The following is a 23,750-nucleotide window of genomic DNA, read 5'->3' on the forward strand; positions in this document are numbered from 1 at the left end:
GACTTAGCTAGAAGGCCTAGGGTGCAAACTGCCCACAGATGAACCAGTTCAAGACGCACTAAATATTTAACAACAATGGCCATTAATAGCTAACCTCTCAATCAGCCTCATTTCCTGCCAGGAATCAGGGCTGGAATCAAATAGCTGAGATGAAGATTTAGGACTACTGAAATGGAGTATACTGCTGGTGCAGCAGTATGGTTGAAGTTGGAGCAGGAGCTCATACAGATGCCATAGAGGTGCTGCCAAAATGGAGAGCAGCAGCACCTTCTGGATACAGAGCACACAGCGGTAAGAGAGCAAAAGGCTTAGATGGCACCAAATGGTATACAAAAATAAGAGGATAACGATCAAAGCATTCAGGGGACGAGCAGGGATGGGAAACTGAGAACAATAAAAATAACACACATTGAGAGGTTGCAAATGCAGAGTAACAAATTGGCATAAGCTAATTAATCTGATAGAACTGTGATTTGCCACCAATCACTGACCTGGATCTTGCAGACCCAGAAGTCCTGCCTACCCAACTCAAAGTGAGAACTAGCCTAGCTTCCATGTTCCTGCCTTCCATGCTTGCTAATCCTGACCCCTTCTGAACTTAAGAGGGCCTACATCCAGTTAATTCAAGGTGCATTACATATTGTCTTAGTAGCATAAGAATTCATGTTGTAGCTACAAATCTGAGGGCAATCTTGTGATGGGATTCTGAATGTAGATATTTCAGAGACAAAAATCTCTCTTACTCTGTATTCTGAACCAGGTCTAAATTGAGGATCGCCTTTTTTCTTATATTCTGCCTTTGCCCTGAGATGGATTTGACAGACCCTTTTCTTAACTTCTGTGATGCGCCTAAGGGGATGTGTGATAAAGAGAACTGTGGTAGGAGAAAGACATGCAGAAAAAGTACTGGATGGCTACTGGAAGAACAACAGAAAGGAGAGGTTTATACGGTGTAGTGCAAATAGGTGTTGTAAGCAAACTCAGTAATAGAATCCAGTTGCTCCATACATTCTGATGTTTCATCAAAAGTATTCAGAGATATCGTTTTATAGGTTGGTTAAGTCTTTCTATCCATCAGTCTGTTGATGATATCTTTAGATGGGCAATTTTTAATACCTATGGTGTTTATCAATTCTCTAAAAAAAATAGCAATTACTTGAGCTCCTTGGTCAGTGAAGAGGACATCAGGTAAAATATGAAGCTTGAGGTTATCCAAACATATTTGAGCTGGTTCCACTGCTATTGGCAATCCTTTCAGAGTCACTAAATGTCTCAGTTTAATGAACAAATTCACCACTACCAACAAGGCATTAAACTGTTGTGATGAAGGCAATTCCACAAAACAAATCTATAGAGACCATGTACCACTGTTGTGCTGAGAGATGAGGTTATAGTAATCCACTAGGTTTAGCTTTGCCTTTTTTTGTCTCAGTACAAACTGAACATTGCTTGAGATATTCCTTTAAAGAGCTGGGCATATTGGCTACTCAAAATATTATTGCATCAATTCTTGCTTCTTTCTTTGTGTAATATGTCTTACAATGGAACAATTGCTACACCACTTCATGCACTGAAATTACAACTCTTTCTTTTTCTTCCTTTGTCTTTATTCAATCTTCCAAAGGCAGATCATAAAAGATACACAAATGAAATCATACAATAAAAACTGAAATATTAAAAACACCTACGATAAAAAACCTTTGGTAACTTACATTCAGAGAAATAAAAGTGCTTAGATCATAATTCAGAAACTCAAGCTGAGAATAGCAGCATGTTGTACGAATAAACTCACATCCCCCAGTTAAAGCTTTAAGGGATTTAAAGTGCATAGGTCAAAATACAACATCATGGTAAAAGACCGACAATTTATGGTACAAATAAATATATATACATTATTGTTAAAACAGTATTCTCCTTCTTTGTGCTAAAATGTTTTTCAAAGACCTAGCAACTGAATAATATGTGTCACAATCGTTAAGTTGCAATAAAAATATATAGAGCAGCTTTGCACTTAGAGAATTTATGTCTACGCAACAACGGTAATAAAAACCTCCTTGTAGATGGCAAATGGTATTGATAAAAAAATACAAAGTGTAATAGGGTTTGGTTAGATTGCTCTTTCTGAACCCATACGGAGTTGGGGAGAGAATGTTATTTTTACTTATACAGATGAGAAGGTGGTCCAAAACTACTCTCCGAATTATTTTGGCTGTACGGTCTAGAAAAGTTAGCAGACTTTAACACTTTACATTATGCACATTTTTTCTTTTGAAAATAGGAATAATTGTTGGGTGAGCCATGACATAGGCACAGCCGAACAACATACAGAATTGAATACACAAGTGAGCACAGGGGTCCAAAACCCCAGCTCCTCCCTAAATAAATAAAGGTGGACACCATCCGATCCCGGAGCCTTCTTACACCGGCTGTCGATAATCGCTTTAAGCACATCTTCCTCTCTTAAATCAAGTATTGGACAAGAGGGATTAACCATCTAGCTTCTTCGCTGGCCCTGTATAGTAGAGTTTCCAACTTTGTTCGATCTTACAGATCTTGTTGTAGAAATTATTCCGCATTGACCTTTCCTTGTTTGAATTGGACTTAGTTCAGAAATCATTCTAAAGTTTTTCTTTCTTGAGCTTTTTACTCATACGTTGTTCAGACCAGACACTTATGTTTTTCTTCTTTTGTCTAGATAATGCATCAGTCATGGCATGCTTACTTTCTAGTATATAGGAGACTTTGTTTTGAGATTGGGACATGAACATGGTCAATCTCGTATGTCTATCATTCAAAAATGTCATCGATGAAAAGTACAAATGATTTTATGGTTTGTCCGGACCATGGTTTTATGTATTGCTTCTTCCAAGTAGTGTTTCCACTATGTGAAATAATTGTGGTCAAAAGTGGAAAGCCTTCGTGCCTCCAGATGCAGAGCTTCTGCCTATAGGCTCTTTGCAACAGTACAGGTCGAGCTGCACATGCTCAAGAGTCAATTTCAGTGATGAAAGGCAGTTGCATATTAGCATGTCTGAAAATGGGCACAGTTGGGTGCATTTGTGAATGCCATCTTCATTGTCTTAACCCCTTGGCCACTGAGCCTTCTTTTGTTATTGGGGGTACTTGGTGCTTATGGCCCCATTACTTTATTATCACATAAGGTATTCATGCCAAGTGTGCATCCTTTTTTCAACAACATCTAAGGGATCCTACGGGTACCCAGGGTTTGTGGATTTCCAAGGAGGGAACTGAGAAAATGGCCAAAATATAGCTAAATTATGGGCTTTTGGGGAAAACAGGATAAAAGTGTTGCGCATGAATGTGTCTGTTTTTTTTTTTAATGGCATCATCGAAAGGTTTACTGCGCTAACATTGCCATTTCCCAGCTTTGCATTCCGGCAAAATTCTTTACATCACATTTTTACCAATTTTTGTGCTTTTAACCTACTTGCGGTTTGTGGTGGAAACAGGTGTGAAACCCATGGGCAATCCTGGAGAACTATACATTTCTTAAAAGCCTGAGTTCAGCAAGGGGCCATTTTTGTAGATCCCGCAAGGTTATCCCCAGAAAATGAACCGTTGAAAAAAATATTGAAAATGGTTAGGAGAAAATAGCTGTTTGTGACGCAAATTTTCATCTGTAACTTCTAGTCATGATGGCCAATTTACAAAAGCAATGTACTGTTACATCTGGTAGGCCCTTCGGGTTGTGGAATATATAGAGATTTATAGGATCTACAAGAACCAGAGAGAAACAGAGCCAGCAAATTAGCTGCACCTTGCAATGGGTTTTCATTGTGGACCATGTGCAGATCAATTCCTATGGTAAAATATAAAGAGTTTAAAATGGATATGAAGGAAACCTATGCATGTCTTAAATGCACACCAGATACTGAGTATCGAAGCATTACTTATTTATATATCCCTGAATTACTGGTATCCATACTAGCATGTGATTCAGAGGGCATTTTGCCAGATTTCATTTTTCTAGCATGCTGTCTTATATTCAGAAGGCACAAATGCAGAGAAATTGAATTGGTAATGATACATGTTCTACTATTCTTTGTTTCCACACATCTCCCAATAAATATTTTACAAATACACCCCGAGACATAATATTTTACACAGCTGAATCAGTTCTATCAGATGGAGACTTCTTACCACAGATTCCTCACCTTGGAGCAGGGGTCTCCAACCGTTTCAGTAGTGACAGCTACTTCTGATCAGTGAAAATCAGCATGAGCTACTGAAGTCTAAGCAACTCGTGTATTGTTACCATGCACCCCCACACCCAGCTTTATTGACTTTAAGCCTAATGTCCATTGAGCCAGATACTATGGTTTGAACAAAATACTTTGACTGGGCTACTGTGAAGTGTTTGAAGAATAAATCAATAGGTGCGGTGCACAGCTGGGATTTGTTAAAGTTTTACTTTTGAATGTATCTTGAAGGTTAATTGTGTATGGGTGCTCCTGCAGGTAGTGTAACCGTCCGTTTACGTTGATTAATAGTCATCAAATGAAGTGTGTTCATGAATTTTGTGCACATCCCTGCTTCGGGCACTCCACTAGGGTTCGTCACAAAGACAGGCTCCACTGTATTTTGAAGTATGTTTGTTTATTGTTCATAGAATGTTAGCATTATATGTTCAATTCATTTCTTTATCCCTTTGTTTCATCAATATAGTAATTCCCAAAATATTGCTCCAATGCATTTCGGGCGGGAATCGCCCTTTCTCAAGGAGCCCTGAAAATCAAACAGCAAAAGTTTGCTAAATAGCCCATCGTCATAACGAAATACATGCAAAAAATGTATATCCAACGTTCTTAAAAACTTGGTGATGTTTAGACCAAAGTGACCTCAAGTGTTCCCAAACATAATGTACAGTGTTGCTATTATTTAAATAAATTCGGGGGGGAAAAGTGCTCGCCCAGGTGGTATCGTAGTTGTTTGCCTGAAACGGGTGCATACATGCGGTGGGGGACTAGGGGATACCAAGCGATTAATGCAAAAGGTAAACAAAAAAAAGAAGCTCACGTGGTCTTTGGGTTCAAAAGGTTCGGAAAAGCTGTAAGTGAAAACCAAAACAAGGTCAACCTTAATAGCAACAGTTACCGTGATAATGAGATGGATTTGTAACCTTAACGAGCAGGCGGGAAAACCCGACTTACTAAAATGATTGAAGGTTCGGGAAGTGTCCAGATGTCCTCCATCCGATCGGAATCGGGCTGCATAAGTTTTAACTCGGCGTTCGGATGCCAGGGAAATATTTGGCGCGGTAACGCACCAATGACGTAGAGAGGAGACTTACAAAAAAGTATTCGGCCATATTGGGTGAATGACCAATGTTCAACGTGCTTACGCGCTAATGACATCGAAAAGGGGCTTACAGCAGGAGTGTCGGCCATATTGAGTGAATGGCCGAAGGGAATCTTACGAAAAAGAAAAGAGGCGTAAACCGTGGGCACGGGGCAAAAATGAAATGATGAAAATTGAATGCAAATAAACAAAGACGCTCCTATGACTCAGTCAAGGCAAAACTACGTGACCTCCATATATCCTATATGCTGCTCTTTCCGGCTAAATTAAAGGTGTTGTTTAAAGGCAGATCACTCTTCTTCAATCGCCCTGAGGAGGCCTGGCAATGGCTGGAGGAACGTCCGCTGCTCCGAGAAGCTGAGGAGGAGGGCCGCAGGATCCGTTCTGAAATGGCGGCGGCCAACTTCCGGAACAGCCCGACGACAACACAGAGATCTCACATCCCGAGAATGCAACGTCACTCACTCTCGTCGACAAATCCGAGGCCACCTGCGGCCCGCAGGGGCGACAGTGACCGGAATGCGTCCTCAAATGGGAATACGGCACCGGGATCCAGAGTCAGTAGTCTGGCCCACCCTAGCATCGAAGGGAAGGAAGACACTGAAAATGAGCATATGTCAGACTTAGAAGATTCAACGGACGGATCACTACATCCGCTGGGTCGTTCACACAGTTGGATGGAGAAGTTGTTGGGAAAGGGGGAGGGGGGGACAGTTGCTTGTATACAGTCATGCGTTTGATTGCACCACTCTGCGCCCATGCCTTGGGATTCACTCACACTACTGCACTGATACCTCTGAATGGCAAGTACACTAGGGACACACTCTACCGACCACCGTAACCTTAGCATCATGTCTTGGAATGTGAACGGCCTAGGCAGCAAGATTAAAAGAGGACTGGTCAACGCTTATTTCAAAAGAGTAGGACCAGATGTGATTTTTTTTACAAGAAACACACCTGAAGGGATCTCATTGCTCCTTCTTAGCCAGAGGGCGCTATAGAGTACTGGCCCACGTGGGCTACACTACGGATTCCAGGGGGGTGGCCATAATCTTAAAGAACTCCTCACCATTCTGCATTACTCGCACTTGGGATGATCCACAGGGGACCTGTATAGGGGTTCAGGGAACATGGCGCAGACGCAAGTACACGCTCATATCAGTATATGCGCCTCCCAAACTCCAGGCTACCGCACTTAAAAACTAGCCAACGTACTCCTAGAATCGGCAGACACCATCCAACTGGTGGGCGGTGACTTCAACGATGTCATGGATAGGGCGAAAGACCGTTCTGGGTTTCCACCTCCCACAAATACTCAGACCCCACTGGCCCAGCTGATTCACACTATTGGCCTTACTGACATTTGGAGATGGTTATACCCGGACCAACAGGCATACTCCTTCTACTCAGCCTCGCACAAGGTATTCTCCCGGCTAGATTACATCTTCATGTCCAGGCAGGACTTGACCCCAGGCACTACTGCAGATTACAAAGCGAGAGGAATCTCGGACCACTCGCTGCTATTGGTACAAGTGGGACCGAACCGACGGCAGGTTGGGACCGCTTGGCGGTTCGACGCCTGGAACCTTAAAACCCCTGCCGTTTTAAAGGGAATCCGGGCTGATGTACGTGTCTATTTGGCCGACAACGATGGGTCAGTAGACTCGGGAGTCACCCTCTGGGAAGCCTTAAAACCCGTCATGAGAGACAGGATAATGAGCAGACTAAGCGAGGAACGGATGAAGCTCCAGGGCACGGTGGCAAGGGTGGAAGAGACTATACTAGGCCTAGAAAGGGAACACCTAGCTACGAAGTCCCCCACGGTATTGCGGAAACTCATAGACGCGCAGCGACATTATAGGGACCTAGTGACGGACGAGGCCAAGACTCAGAACCTGGCCACCCTCCATCATCTATATGACGTGGGGGATAAATCAGGTAGGCTACTGGCGTGGCTCGGCAGAAAGGAACGGGCGGCACGCTGGATAGAGCGAGTTAGAACGGCAGACGACAAACTCGTCGACACCGATACCCTCATTGCTGACACCTTTGCTACCCACTATGAGAGCTTCTACACTGCCAGAGACCTGGGGTCCTGCGATGTTGCTCTTCATTACATGACCCAGACTGAGGTGCCCACGCTAGACCCAGAGGCTATAAAGACATTGGAGGCCGATATCACGGTGGAAGATATCTCTTTGGCCATTTCTAGACTGAGATCGGGGAAGACCCTGGGGCCCAATGGTTTCCCGGCAGAATTCTTCAAGTGCACAGTAGATATCCTTGCTCCGCACCTGAGAAATCTCTTCCTACGTGCATTTCAGGATGGCAAACTCCCCACTGATCTGTCCACGACAATCATCGTCCCTATTTATAAGGAGGGTAAGCCACGAGAGGAGTGTGCGTCATACAGGCCTATTTCCCTCCTGAACACCGAGGTGAAGCTCCTTGCGACAGTTCTGGCAATGCGACTGCGGTCTGTGATACCTGACCTGATACATCTAGATCAGACGGGCTTCCTACCTGACAGGGCCACTAAGTTCAACCTTCGCCGCACACACAATTGGCTGCAAGAGGTAAAAGACAGAGAATCCCCACATTGGTTTCTCTCCCTCGATGTGGAGAAGGCTTTTGATGCGGTCCATTGGCCATTTTTGGAAGGGGTGCTGGAAAAATTTGGGTTTGGCCCTAACTTTAGAAATTGGGTTCGACTTCTCTACACCGCACCACGAGCCAGAGTACGGGCGAATGGTAGCCTGTCTCGGGAATTCCAGATCCGGAGGGGTACCCGTCAGGGTTGCCCCCTGTCGCCTCTCTTATTCACACTTACCATCGAAATCCTGGCCTCCCGGATTCGACAAAACCCCGTAATTAGTGGATTTAAACTATCGGACTCGGATTTGGCCCAGGAGAAGTTGTCCCTTTATGCAGATGACGTACTTCTGTACATCACTAAACCTGTCACAACCATCCCAGAACTTTTTCTGGAACTGGAAACGTATGGTCAACACTCTGGGTACACAATAAACTGGAGTAAATCCATTCTTTATGACCCAGGGGGGGGCTGCCACAGGTCACCACTGCCACGACAATTAATTACTACTTCTGAAGGCTTCCAATACTTAGGAATTTATATCACCCTGGATAAGACGCTTTCGCTACAGAAAAACATAGAAAGGGTCTCGTTAAACACTGCTGCAGACATGGAAAGATGGAAAAGTTTGCCACTCACGCTCTTAGGCCGCGCGGCCATGTATAAAATGATTGTCCTCCCCAATTATTTATACGCCCTACAAAACGAGTATTATCCCCTCCCGGCGACACTACTACGTAAACTCCACTCGGACCTCCGGTCCTTTCTCTGGTTAGGAAAACACCCTAGGATAGCGCTGACCACACTGCAAAGACACCAATACAGTGGCGGAATCTCACTACCAAATCTAGAGGCATATTATTGGGCAGAACACTTGATCCCAATAAATGAATGGCTACACACTCCGGCGGATCATCCCACGTACGTGTTGGAACGATATAAACTCTTCTCTTACAATATCTATCACTATCTATACCGGGGCCCTGCTAGTCGTTCACTTCTTCCGGCAACCCTGATAACGCTGCACGCCTGTACTGCTGCCATGAAGCGAACGGGATGGGCTAAGACTCCCACTCGTCAGACACCACTATGGCATTGTGTGTGGCTACATGAAATACACAAACTGAGGGGTTTCAAAAGGTGGGACGACATCGGCATCTCTACTGTCGGAGATGTAATAGCCAATGGAGACTTGAAATCCTTCCAGGCCCTGAGAGCTGACTTTGGACTCCAACACACACAGTTTTTTAAATATACCCAGTTCCGCCATGCCTGGAAGACACAAAATGTACGCCTGTTAGAACTATCAGAATATGCACCACTAGAGGGGAGACTCTTACAGGAACGAATCCAGGGAAAAGCTGTCTCACTCACCTACAAAACATTAACAAACAACATGTTGGGAGACCTAGCGAAGCTTAGAAGTACATGGGAGAGTGAGGTAGGGGTCTTTGAGGACTTAGATTGGGAAATGGTGTTAATGCACCCCAGAGAAGTGGCGATAAAATCCAGGATCAACCCCAGTTCCCTCAATGTCCTCGGACACGCAGCCAAAAGAACTGGGAACAATGAATAAAGCGCATATTATCAACCTCTCCAAACGAACACTGACACATACAGAGACTCAATTATTAGAGAAAGGCCTTGGCTTTGCCTACTGTTCACCCATAGATAGGTACACTCTAGAAAGAGACCTTCAAAGTTTTTATCGAAAAATCAGGCTTAATGCCTTCTTTGAAGGGAAAGACAGACAACCCAGCAACAATAAATCTGGCCTTAAACCCAAATCATCATGGACTCCCCAGATAGGTATGGTTAATAAAGATATTGAGGCATTCGAAAGAAGCGTAGATAGAAGTGTAGATGATCTCCTCAAACAGAAAAGCTGGATAAACAATAATCTAAAGAGGGAAGAAAGAGAGGCCCTGCGAAACCTAGAAAATTGTGAACAATTAATAATAAAACCCGCCGATAAAGGCGGTAGCATTGTCCTCATGGACATTGAAGATTATAACACAAGAATGCATCTATTACTAGACAACAAGGAACACTATCAACCATCAAACAGAAAAGAAAGGATAGGATTAATGGAAAAAATTCAGAGATTATTACATCAAGCAAGAGATGATAATATCATCTGCGATCAAGAATTAGCTTTTTTACTTAATAAAAACCCAACAGTGCCCGCACTTTATGGTCTTCCCAAAGTGCATAAAAATATTGAAAGTCCCCCCATGAGACCGATAGTATTGAGTATTGGCTCATGCACTGAACCACTCAGTAAATACGCAGACATCTTTTTACAACCACTGGTAACCCAACAAAAGGCCTATATCAAGGATACAACGGACATCATTCATAAAATTGAACGTCTTAATTTCAATCCAGAAACACAATTCCTCGTGTGCCTTGATATAGAGGCCATATACACTAATATCCCGCAGAACAGAACCATAGAAATGGTCGAATCCCTTTTAAGTGTAGAAGACAGAGACTTGAGTCCCCACAACACGTTCATAGTGGAATGTGTTACAATTGTACTAAAAACAACCTGTTCCTATTTGATAACCAATTTTATAAACAAACCAAGGGCACGAGCATGGGTGCTACCTGTGCGCCGAGCCTGGCTTGTTTATATGTAGCCGCATTTGAGGAAACCCATATTTTCAATAGAATGGCACCTTTTTATGAGAACATCACAGCATGGTCAAGGTTTATTGATGACGTGTTTTTTATTTGGACAGGGACCTTGGAAACTCTGACAGAGTTTATTGAATGGTTAAATCTAGGAGACGCTAATTTAAAATTCACCTCCCAGATAGATACAGAAAGATGTGCCTTCCTAGACATAGTGATCAAGCACACTGAGGGAGTATTAACTGTGGAACTGTACACGAAACCAACAGATAGGAACACTATGCTCCACTATAACAGTAACCATCCCCCATGCCAAAAAGATAACATTCCCTTTGGGCAATTTTTACGGATAAAGAGAAACTGTACCACTATAAGAGACTTTAATAAACACGCTGACACCTTGAAACAAACTATCAGAACGCGGATATCCTAAACGTCTAATCCGCCAGGCTTACAAACGAGCTCGATATTTTAATAGAGATAATTTGTTCACGGGAAAGAATAGAAACACAGATGAAAATACACAACAACCTTTAATATTCGTCACCAACTTCAGTACTATTAGTAATAAGATAAAGAATATTATTAATGGAAACTGGCACTTGATAACGAATAAGAAACGAGAAAAACTGCCAAAACCTATGATATCATATAGGAGAAATCGTACCATAAGGAACAGCTTGGTACACACATATAGAGAAAGGAATAAGAACACACAACAAAGCATTAACAACGCTCCGTTACCCACGGGGACTTTTCCATGTAGTGGTTGTATTAATTGTGAATCTATCATCAGAGGTAACAGCATTGACCACAACAATACATCACTAAAAATAAAGTTTTATGAATTGTAGGACCAAGAATCTCATTTACCTAATTAAATGCCCATGCAACTATGCATACATAGGCGAAACTGGTAGAGAGATTAGACTGAGAGTCAACGAACATAGGTCCGCGATCAGGACATGTAAATTGGGTGCCCCACTAACAGAACATTGGAGGGAAGCCGGCCATACTACTGCCGACCTGAAATGGTGTGGCTTAGAGATAGTAGAGATCAATAAGAGAGGAGGAGACATTAACACGAAAAGAAAGAAACGTGAACAATACTACATGTCACGATTTAACAGTGTAAGAGTGGGTTTTTTTTTCCCGAACCTTTATTCGTAGCAAATCAGAGTACAGAGATGGGCCTACAACCATCTCGGCCGGCCGCTAGTAAAGTCAAAACATTGCGAGCGATAAGCATTGTGGCAACAATTCAAAGCACAGGATAATACAGCAACAGTATAGAATTTGGATGCGGCACAGCAGCTCGAGTAAGGATATGAAGGGTTAATTTTACTAATAAGGAGCAAAAAGAAGCGTCAAGCAGTCACAAGCATTCCCACGATAGTGCGTAAATCAAGATAGATGAAACAGTGTCTATACGATGAGGGGGGCCCCCGGGGACAAAATATACATAACAGGAGAAGCAAAGGCACAGCCCCAGCCCCAGCATACAACAATTCCAAACCCACCCTTCAGCGCCATACACACCGCGAGAAACACAGGCAACGACGACAACTGAAAAAAAGACTAAAGGGCCAGAGTAACAAACACAAACATACGCCCCACCCGCAACCCCCCACCCTGCACACCTGCAGAAGGTCATGGCCTACCCCCCAGCCGCGTGCCTGTCGCCCTAATAGAACCCGAAATATAGAAAGATAGAAAAGAAGGAAAACAAAAAGAAAAGGAGAGAAATGGAGGAGGACCCCCAGTGCGCCGCTCGGCCCCGCCCTGCACCCCCACACTACGAAAATCCCAAAAAGGGAATCAATACCACAAAGAAGATCAATAGAGCCTGGGTACAGAAACAAAGAAATAGCAATCACAGGTATCCCCGACACAGCCCGTCAATAATAAAGCAAATAGAGGACAGGCCACCTCAGCCCTGACCCTGTCTGATAAGAATACTGCCTGAAGTTCTATCAATAAGCAATGGGAAGCACAGTCTCGAAGGTCCGAACAGGATAGGCGGGCCCGGACTGAACAAGGCCATAAAAAAGCATAATGATTCAAAGCCACCCAAATACAGACAATAAAGATAAGGCAACCACAGCGCCGGGCCCATGAACTTCCAAAAGCTGACACAAAAGAACAGCATCCAGGAGGAGAAAGTCAAACAGTCCGGCCATGGCCGCGAACCCCCGGGGCCAGTCCAAGACGGAAAACAGCGCTCCACTCCCATCCGCCAGTCAAACAGGTGCCCCGAGGACAAAGTCACACAGGCGATCAAGACGGCCAGCACGGGCAAAGAAGTCCGGGCTCCAAGCGGTCCGAGGAGCCCCCGAGGAACCAAAACCTTCCCAACAAAGGCAGCAGCATGGTCAGCGGCCGACTCCCGAAGTAGGACCGTGGTCAACATAGGTAGCGAAACAGCAATGGCGTCCAGTCCTGTACCCAGAACTCGGGCGTAGCAATCAACAGTCTCCCGCACAGTCTTCAAGGCAGCCAACACATCTCGGGGCGTGAACTCCGTCATGCGATGCGGGCATCCCTGTCCCATCTCTGCAACAGCCGCCCGGCCCAGACGTGAGCCGCGAAGAAAGGCGCCAGCCGCCATCTTGAGCCGATCGGCGCTGGTCCCCTGCACAGATCCAGGGAGCGGGCCGCACCGTGGGGACACCGCAGGATGCAGCTCCAGGACAAACAAATTGTGGGGCAGGGTCCAGAAAGGAGAGCCACCAAAAAGCTAAAGTCCCGCCGGGCCCTGGGAGTCGCCCACCTATATCAGAGCGATCTCCGGTTATGCCCGGGCAACAAACGTTGGGGAGGGGGCAGGAGTCAATCACCCTCTCCGATCCCACGCCGCCACTCTGTCCTAAGAGGGTACACGTCGATCAGTTTGTGTCGTTACCACTGGCAGCGATCGTTCAGAACATCGGTCCCCACCGGCGAGGCACCGCTCCACCCTCGACGGCCGTCGATGCTGCGGCCGAGGCCGGAGGCCCCGCCTAATCAACGCCCTGATCCCACCATCACACAGGCCGCAAAGCAGACGGGGAGATTTCTCAGGATCGGCGGCACATAGACGCTCCGGAAGCAGACGGTAGGTGTTCGATTCCTCTCCGGAGGCAAAGGAGAGCACTTTGGGTCAGGATATACGGCAGGATAGTCGTGTGGGGCAAAGGGGCTCGCGGAGCCGAGCGACTATGCGGCCATTTCAGATGGCTGCTTGGCTCCTCCTCCGATAAAGAATATTTTTAATGGAAACTGGCACTTGATAACGAATAAGAAACGAGAAAAACTGCCAAAACCTATGATATCATATAGGAGAAATCGTACCATAAGGAACAGCTTGGTACACACATATAGAGAAAGGAATAAGAACACACAACAAAGCATTAACAACGCTCCGTTACCCACGGGGACTTTTCCATGTAGTGGTTGTATTAATTGTGAATCTATCATCAGAGGTAACAGCATTGACCACAACAATACATCACTAAAAATAAAGAGTTTTATGAATTGTACGACCAAGAATCTCATTTACCTAATTAAATGCCCATGCAACTATGCATACATAGGCGAAACTGGTAGAGAGATTAGACTGAGAGTCAACGAACATAGGTCCGCGATCAGGACATGTAAATTGGGTGCCCCACTAACAGAACATTGGAGGGAAGCCGGCCATACTACTGCCGACCTGAAATGGTGTGGCCTCGAGATAGTAGAGATCAATAAGAGAGGAGGAGACATTAACACGAAAAGAAAGAAACGTGAACAATACTACATGTCACGATTTAACAGTGTAAGAGTAGGGTTGAACAGCAGAGAAGACTGGGAGCGTATAATCTAACTACGTATCCCTTTTGCATTAATCGCTTGGTATCCCCTAGTCCCCCACCGCATGTATGCACCCGTTTCAGGCAAACAACTACGATACCACCTGGGCGAGCACTTTTTCCCCCCGAATTTATTTAAATAATAGCAACACTGTACATTATGTTTGGGAACACTTGAGGTCACTTTGGTCTAAACATCACCAAGTTTTTAAGAACGTTGGATATACATTTTTTGCATGTATTTCGTTATGACGATGGGCTATTTAGCAAACTTTTGCTGTTTGATTTTCAGGGCTCCTTGAGAAAGGGCGATTCCCGCCCGAAATGCATTGGAGCAATATTTTGGGAATTACTATATTGATGAAACAAAGGGATAAAGAAATGAAGTGAACATATAATGCTAACATTCTATGAACAATAAACAAACATACTTCAAAATACAGTGGAGTCTGTCTTTGTGACGAACCCTAGTGGAGTGCCCGAAGCAGGGATGTGCACATAATTCATGAACACACTTCATTTGATGACTATGTTATGTTATGTTATGTTATTTATTCTTTTATATAGCGCACGGATACTCAAAAAGAGTGTCCCGGCGCTTTAATGGAAAAGGAAGGCTGCAACAAAATAACATAACATCGATAAAAGAAAAAACAGAATGCCAAACAAAAAACATGCAGGAAAATAGGCTACTGGGTAAACAGCCAGGTTTTAAGGCCTTTTCTGAAAGCTAATAGGCTGGTAGCTCCCCGCAGAGCAAGCGGCAGAGAGTTCCACAACTGTGGCGCCAGCAATCCAAAGGAGCGGCCTCCCAGGCGAGCTCTCTTCACACGCGGGACAACCGCCAAAAACAGGGATTCCGACCTCAAAGACCTGGTCGGTTGATAGAAGACCAGTCTCTTTTGAAGGTACTTTGCTCCCACCGCGTGGAGAGCTTTATAGGCCAGAGTCAGAGCCTTAAAGGCAATCCGTTTCCGGATAGGAAGCCAATGCAAGGTTTTCAACATGCCCGATGCATTGGCCCGTCTATTTAATCCAAAGATTGCTCTCGCGGCAGCGTTCTGCACCACTTGGAGCCGCTGCAGCAAGTACTCTGGTAGGCCCAGATAAAGAATATTGGAATAATCCAACCTGGACCCAATCAGAGCCTGCACTGTCAGTTTCCTATGCTCCTCAGACAACAGGGGAAGGAACCTCCGCAACATCCTAAGGATGCCGAAGCAGATGCCCGACACCCCAAGGATCTGGGATTTCAATGTTAGCCCCTTATCCATCTTGACCCCCAGATTCTTGGCGACTTGCGAAGAACAAGACGGAGGAAACATATTAATCGGCCACCAGGCCTGCCAGTCTGGCTCTGTGTCGCACCCAAAGAAGAGTACCTCGGACTTATCGGAATTGCACTTGAGGCTGTTCAGATGGAACCATTGGAAAACAGCCCCAAGGCAATCCCGGATACTCTCCTCATCAAAGTCTCCTCCTCTCTTACATGAGAAGAGGAGCTGGGTGTCGTCAGCGTAGGATACGATCCGGGCGCCATACGACTCCGCCAACGCCGCCAACGGGGTCATGAAGATGTTAAATAGGGTCGGGCTCAAAATAGAGCCCTGTGGGACCCCGACTCCCAGAGGCGGCATCACGGCGGAATCTGGCGGCGCCCAGACCGTTTGCCGGCGACCGGCTAGAAAGGAAGAAAACCAGTCGAACACCGTCCCCCGCAGACCTATCTCAAAGAGTCTTGCGAGAAGGCCATCATGGGGGACGGTGTCGAATGCCGCCGACAAGTCCAACATCACCAGCATTACTTTGCCCCCAGAGTCCAGAACCCCTTTAATGGTTTCTGAGACCTCCAGGAGAGCAGTCTCTGTGCTTAGATGGGGACGAAAACCCGACTGGGTGGCATGCAAGATCTCGTTGGCCTCAAGAAAATTGGAAAGCACAACCTGAACGTGCTTTTCCACGATCTTCGAGAGAGCCGGCAGCAGGGAGATGGGTCTATAATTAACCGGGGCCTTTGGATCTAGACCTGGTTTTTTGAGCAAAGGAATCACCATCGCCTGCTTCCAGGCTTGTGGGACCACTCCCTGACTCAGCGAAAGATTCAACAGCGGGTTTGCCAGTGGATTGATCACCTCCGCAACTTTCGCTAAAAATTTAGCAGGGCATGGGTCGCGGGGCGAACCCGATTTAATATTGCCCATTAGCGCTAAAGAGTCAGGGGCAGAGATCGGTGGAAACACACTCAACACCACACCTGGCCACGCCCTCTGGGGTGAGGTGGTCTCAGGATAAGTCTGGCCCGTGGGCTCAGGCGATGGAAAAGAATCCTGTATGCGTTGGATCTTGCTCGTAAAAAAATCAGCAAGGTCCGAAGCCCAGGTACCGGATGGTTTTTCGTCCGAGGTGTTAGACCATGGGGAAATAAATTCTCTCACAATGGAGAAAATCTCCTTGCAGGAGTTAGAAGCAGCTTCTATTCTCCTAGCTAGATATGCTCTCTTTTCCAGGCGAATGTCCCGGGGATAGGCCTTGACCACCGTCTTATAGGCCAGCTTGGCTACAGTATCATATTGTGCCCGCCAAGCTCTTTCGGCTACCTTACACTGCTGCCGCGTGGCCAACAGTGCAGCGGTAAACCAAGGCGCAGAGACCCGTTTCGGACTACTGTGAAGTGTTGCCATGTGGGTCAGTAAGAGTGTGGTCTTTGGAGATGTTTGAACATGTATACGATTCTCATATAAGCGACACCCCTGTGTGTTGACATAAATTCTTTTCTTCCCCCATCAACAGTGGGGAGCCAGAGAGTTACCTCAGCCATTTTTTGCCACTTTTTAAATGTTTGTGTCGAATTCCTGTTTGAGCTGTTGCTCCCAGTGTCTGTAGGGACATGTCCCTTCTAAAACTTACAGGTTTTAAGCCTTGTGGTTACTGCCATTGGCAGATGTCGGTGTCAGGTCCTCACCTCTTCTGCCTCTGGTACGGTCTGGTCAAGAGCCAAAGGCCTGCTCTGAATGCAAATTCATGCACTCAAAGGCAATCCGGGAGCTGTCGCTGAAGGTTCTGGCAGCGTGGCAAAAGAAGACGCTGCCAAGTGTAAATATCAAGGACCCCCTGTAAAATTCCTAGGACAGGGCAATAATGCAACAGAAAATATACTCCTAGGCAAAGGGCAGTTTAGCTAGTATCGGCTTAACCATACAACAAAATTATAACAATCTATAAAAATGTCCAGTGTGACGACCATAGATTACATAAGTATCAGATTTTATTTTTTATTTTCAAAAAAACAAGCTTTGATAATTTAAAATAAATTAAAACAAATTTGTCACCTTTAATTCCCTAAAAAAGGTATTGCTACATCAACATTTATCTCATTTTACAAGATATCTCAATACATTAATACATGTAGGTTACAATAAAAAGAAGAACAATAATTTGTGTCAGAGGATAAATCTTCAGCGCGCGTTTCGGCGTTTATAAAGCCTTTGTAGGAATGCCACATTCACCTAAAACAATAATAATAATAATTGCAAGGACTCTAAAACAAGGTAAATATTATGAGAGGATATATGAATAGAAAATAGAATAAGTAACATGAATAGTGATACATCAAAGTGTTGGAGTAAATAGATCATAGTAGAAAACGGGTTAGATAGTCCCTTTTCCCACTTTAGACACCTTGTGCAAAAAAATATATATAAAATTAATACAGCTTACTAGATAATATATTTATAATTGGCTACTTTCCTGGATGTGAACCAAATAAGTAGCTTAGGTATGCTCAGCAAATGCAATCTGTCACAACCCATAGGTACTCTCTACCTTCATGAATGGAGATTGAGTGGTGACAGCTGAAGGTATTTGATTCCCCTTCCGAAGTCTGTGATGTCTACCAAGACCGTCTATACCCACAGCGGGATACGTTTGTGATGTGGTATTCATCATGCCAAGTGGATCCCCTTTCTGCACCTCTATCAGAAGTTTTGTTGTTTGTTCTCTCAGGCGGCTGCCGGATCAACCCTCCCTATTCAAGTCACCCGTTGTGACTTGTTTTTTGAAGAGCCAAATCTTTTTCCGCCCGTTCCATTTGTTATGCCTCAATGTGAGCTTAATTTGGTTCTCACTTATCTCAGGCAGAAGTATATTTCCACTGGCAGCATTGGTGAAATTTGGCATGTGGAAGAATTATTTTCCTCTTTGCGCCTCACAATGTGCACCTGAACAATACGAGGCCAAACCACGCATGCTTGCGTGCAGGATTTTCCAACCCCTGGTGCAATTTCCGATCGCTATTGAGCCATCCAGTGCCATTTTGCTACACCGGTGGGTGTGAGTGGTCGGGTTGCTTCTTGAGTAGATTTTCTACCCAAGTAGCAGCTAAATCAACTCAAAATAGGTTTTACACTGAATATTCTACTTGAACGGACGGTTCAGATCGTTTTTTAGTACAAAAATCCATTTTTTTTTTTTTTCAACAGGAAGGAAGTGCCACACGGACTTCAACTTCCTCTTCCTGTCCGGAAGATTCCTCACAGTACTTTGTCCAACTTATGGCCACTTTTCATTTAGATTTTGAGGTGAAAGAAACACTTTCTCTGTCTGCAATTCCTGCGTGATATATACCACTGGATTTTAAGGATTTTCTTTTTGTGACATCACAACAGATAAGTTAAAAAAAACTTTGGATAAAGGTGTTGTTTGATAGAGGGAATGCCCCAGTATATATTTTTACCCTTTATCATTTTTTTAATTTGATTGGGGTTGTGGTGGGTGACCTGGATTTGCAATAGGGGCCTATTTCTTCAGTTAAATTTTTTTAGGCTATTATAAGGGAAAGGGTTGTAGAGTTTAATACATGCCCTCCATGATTGTGAAATTTGCACTATTAATTAATTTTACCATGTGGCCTAGTCTGTCCATGGACCAGGCAGCCAGTACTAAGAATTGGGTGCATGAAACAACATTTTCTGTGGTATATGTTGTTTTAAACCTTTTATGATTTAGACCAAGGATGACATTGGATTAAATGCAAAATGTGTTTATTTGTGTATTTCACAATTGTGTTTCTGCAAAAAGTGTATTTTGGTGGAGAGAAAATGTTTTGTTTTCATTCCTTGGGAGGATGTATGTTGTTGGGAAATTTGTATTGCTGACTTAATTTAAGTTTTTAGCATGGCTAAATTAATGTTAGTGTTTACTTCATTGTTTACCATGCCTCCTTTGTCTGGCCTGTGAGTGTGTGTGTGTGTGTGTGTGTGTGTGTGTGTGTGTGTTTGTCATAGTAGATCCTTGGAACAAGTATTCAAATGGAACTCATTTCAGAGAACAATTCAGAGTAGCACAGAAATGTATGTGTGGAATCAATCTTTATGTCAACAGTCTTAGTTCAATCAACATTGATATTTCGCTCTAAATGTAGAAGATAAAAACAACAGCCAGTATTTCTCTGTTACTTCTATTCAGCTGAACCAAGTTTTAGTTGAAAAACAGTTATATAAGTTCAAGGCATTCATCAAAAAACACTTTGTGAGTGATAAGGAGATTATTTTCAAAAAGAAACAAAAAAGAGAAATAAAGAGACTTCAAGTCTGAGGAAAACCAACACCGAACCAAGGAAAACACAGTGAAAAGATAATGTGAGCATAAACAGTATATTGGTTAATTTATTTAAAATCCACTATAAACAAGGGGGCCCCTGTGTTAGGATATAGGTAGAGAAGCAGGGGGAAAACAGCAAAAATACACAAAGAAGAAATTCTACCTATACCAATTTAAAGTATGCTGGACGTCATATGTTTTTATTGACCACTCTTGCTAGACCATCAACATAAATATTCACGTCATTCAAAAAAGTGTAGTCATTGCTTAATTTATTATTTTTTTACTTTTCAATACAAATATTTTAGTACATTCATAAATACATACCCTAACTAAAAAAATATATATTTTAGAAACCTCAGATCCCATTACACAACTTCCACTCAACAGCATGCAATCACCTTCATACTCAAACATCCTCAAGCGAAACCACAAATACATACATCACATGCATACCAAGAAAGCATAATATGCACCAGTGACTTGAGCAATGGTCGCTTCCAGGACCTCCAGCTCCCTCACTGGCTCTCTACAGACTTGATGAAGTGAAGGAGGTGTGCATCTTTGCCCGGATTCCATAAACCTGAGGTAACAAAGAGACAGACGGGTGCCACATATTTAATGGAAGCAAGTGCAAGGTGGGTGCTGCAGTACCATCTATGCCTGCCATTACATCCCCACCTGCCTTCCTCGTTACAGTCATCAAAAGAGTATCTGCATCGCCGGTGGGACAGACTTCACCAAGACATAAATAAATGTCAACTGCAGAAATGGCACCATATGGCTACACATCCTTTTCCTTGGCCATAAAGGTGGTGTTAACCCGTGTCACTAACTTTTTTTCTCTGTAGGAAAGGTGTGTACAACTTCACTAAGCAAAATAAGAATTGTTAGCGTTTTCTTTCTTATTTATATAATGAAAATACATTTTTTACCTGGAAATGTTTCGCTTGCATGGAGACAAGTCTGCTTTCACTGCCTGCCTCTGCATACAGAAAGCTTCTACTTCTGCTGCTCCACTTAGCAATTAGCTGCCACATTATTAATCTCCAGCAGCGCCCTTGCATTAGCTAAGTGTGGTCTCTTTATATTAATGCACAGTAAATAATGCATGTTCCTTGCAATGACTTACCGTATTCTGAGAAGCCGCATTTATAGTTGTAAAAAGACACCTTATTCTAAGATGGCAGTGATTCCATTCTTTACCTCCTTTGGGCAAGACCATGCGGTGATCTCAGGTTCTTTTTAACGTCACCATATCCTAATATAGAGAAATGTCGAACGTGTTTCCTGTTCAGTTTTGAGCTCCATACAGTCCTACCACTTTGTGTCATGGAGGAATTGGGAAAGTGTGCTTCCAAAAGGAGGCATATTGGTTCTCAATATTCAGGATAAGAGGCTCCCTGCCCCACCATTCGAGGCCGCAGCCTGATTTGCCTGCAACTGAGATGCTGCAGGATATGCCATTGTGCAACATTCCGTCCATCATCTTGTGTGTTTGCTGTTCACCCTATGTGGGAAGGGTATGCCCAGACGTGGGTCCCGTGCTCACTACGCCACTGGAGTCAAGCTATCCTGGCTGAAGACGGCTGATAGCCAGAAACCGGTCCTAGGATGCTTGATTCCGGTCCAGGGAAGACATGGCTTGGCAGTTCGGTCTGGACTGTTCCCATGAGGCACAGGGTCAAGACTGATTTGCATATGGCCATGTCTGAACTGGGGTGGCTTGGTGAGCAAAATAACGATGGATTAAACCCATATCTATGACTGGGGGTGAATGTTTTGTCATTGTGCAACATTCCGTCCATCATCTTGTGTGTTTTGATGATCAACAAAGCAGCAGAGACCGCCTTTTATAGCAGAGTAGCTCTTCCGCCCCTACAAAAAGCGTTCTTTAATTCAACATATAGACAGCTCTGAGGAAGATGATGAACAAAGGGGGCCAATGTATACTGGCTGCTAAACAATTGGAGTAAATTCAGCATGTAAGACTTAATTTAGGTTTTCCTGGTGCCGCTACTCTAAAGGAGGAAGACAGTTTATTTCTTCAACACAGAAAGAAGCTGGAATACCCTTCATTGCATAAGGCTGTAAAGAAGGTCCTAGCAAAGAAACAGAGGAAAATAGAAAGAATCCAGTTTTCCAAGAACTCCCATCGGAGGCTAGCCCAGGGGTTGTGTCACTTGAAAGGGTAAGATTGAAATTGTTGGGTTGTTCACCTTAGGTAATGCTCTCGGTTTCTCATTTTAGAAGGCAGAGTACGCTTAAACTCTATGAAGCGCACTGAGAACACTTTAATGCTTGGTACATTTCTAAAGGTTTTAAAGTTCATTCTTGTGATGGTGGGTTAGTACTTTAATTTTCGTGGGATGTTTTTCTCTAATATTTGGCTGTCTCTACAATATGTAGCCAGTAGGCAGCAACTAGAACAATACAGGATTCTCCATTACCCTCTTTTGGTTCTGTCGCATCAAGTCTTCTAAAGAGCTTTGTTAAGACCAGGCCCTGGTGTCTTACCATCAGAACTATAAGGTCTTTCACAGGATCTTATTTTACTGGTTTTTGTTCTACCCCTTCTCCTCCACAGAAGTTTTGTTAGCACAATTTTGGGCTGCATAGAGATTCCCCTATTTATTTACACAGAACTTCACATGTTAAGAAAGTTGGTTTTCTTTCTTACTTTTGGGTTTGCCAACGAGGAACACAGACCAGCTACAGCGACTTTTAGCAGCTGGGTTACAGTGACTATCTCCTTAAGTTACTAGAAAGCAGGTATTCCCCTGCCTTCTGTTGCTCAGGGTCGCTCAACCAGTAATGATGCCACTCGTGGGCTGCTGCCAAGAGAGCTTCATTCAAAGACATTTGCAAATGTCCTCTCTAAATACTTTCATCACTCAAAGTCCTAGTCTTGCTTGACATGGTTTGAGCTTTATGGACCAGGAAGAAGTGGGCCATTTGGTCGTGTTTACCCAGTTCACTTTAATTTATGTCTGGGTGAAGTCTGTAACATGGACAATGTAGAGCTCATTTTGTGAGGACTGTAATGAGGAAGACCTTGGAATAGCCGATGAAGAATACAACGACGTACTCTGAGTATTCGTTCCTCCCACAAGTCTGTACAGTGCCAAAGGAAGCAGGAAGACATGCCCACCTCGTATTGGTCTTTCATGAGGGCATTCCCAGGTTTACTGCTCCCCCGCTATATCATAGCAAGCAATTCTTGCCTTACAGAAGGGTGGGGAATTAGAGTGCATTCATACTTCCCTTTGTAGGAGACGTGTTAAGGTGATAAAATGGATGGGGGATAACAGATAGTAAGTATAGCTATATGTTTTTGTGACCTCTCTACAGGCAGCATTACACATATTACTACATACAGTACGCAATAGGGCAGTCCTTAGCACATGATTGGCTGGTTTTCTTCTCTGTCAGCCCCTGCTCTTTGTTGGATGGTTTTAATTCATATTCTTGTGTTTGTCCTGCCTCTAAGTGATTTCTTTGTTACCCTCACTTTTGATTGGCTGAATTGTATCTATCCACTGCTGACATTGCAGAATTATTCAACTATTTATTTTTTACTTTTACTTCAAATTTAGCACTCAATTAGATGGCATGTTTCAGGGTTGGATTGGGAATAAAAATTGGCCCAGCACCCTAGAAAAAGTGGCCCACATTTGTATATTGCCTTTCTGCACAACACTGCTTTGGTGAAGTTTTATAAAAAAGAAGGGGGAGCTCTGACAGAGGCATGTTTTCGGCTCAGGCCCTCTGCT

The sequence above is a fragment of the Lissotriton helveticus genome, chromosome 7, assembly GCF_964261635.1.
Source record: "Lissotriton helveticus chromosome 7, aLisHel1.1, whole genome shotgun sequence".
In the NCBI taxonomy this organism is placed as follows: Eukaryota; Metazoa; Chordata; class Amphibia; order Caudata; family Salamandridae; genus Lissotriton; species Lissotriton helveticus.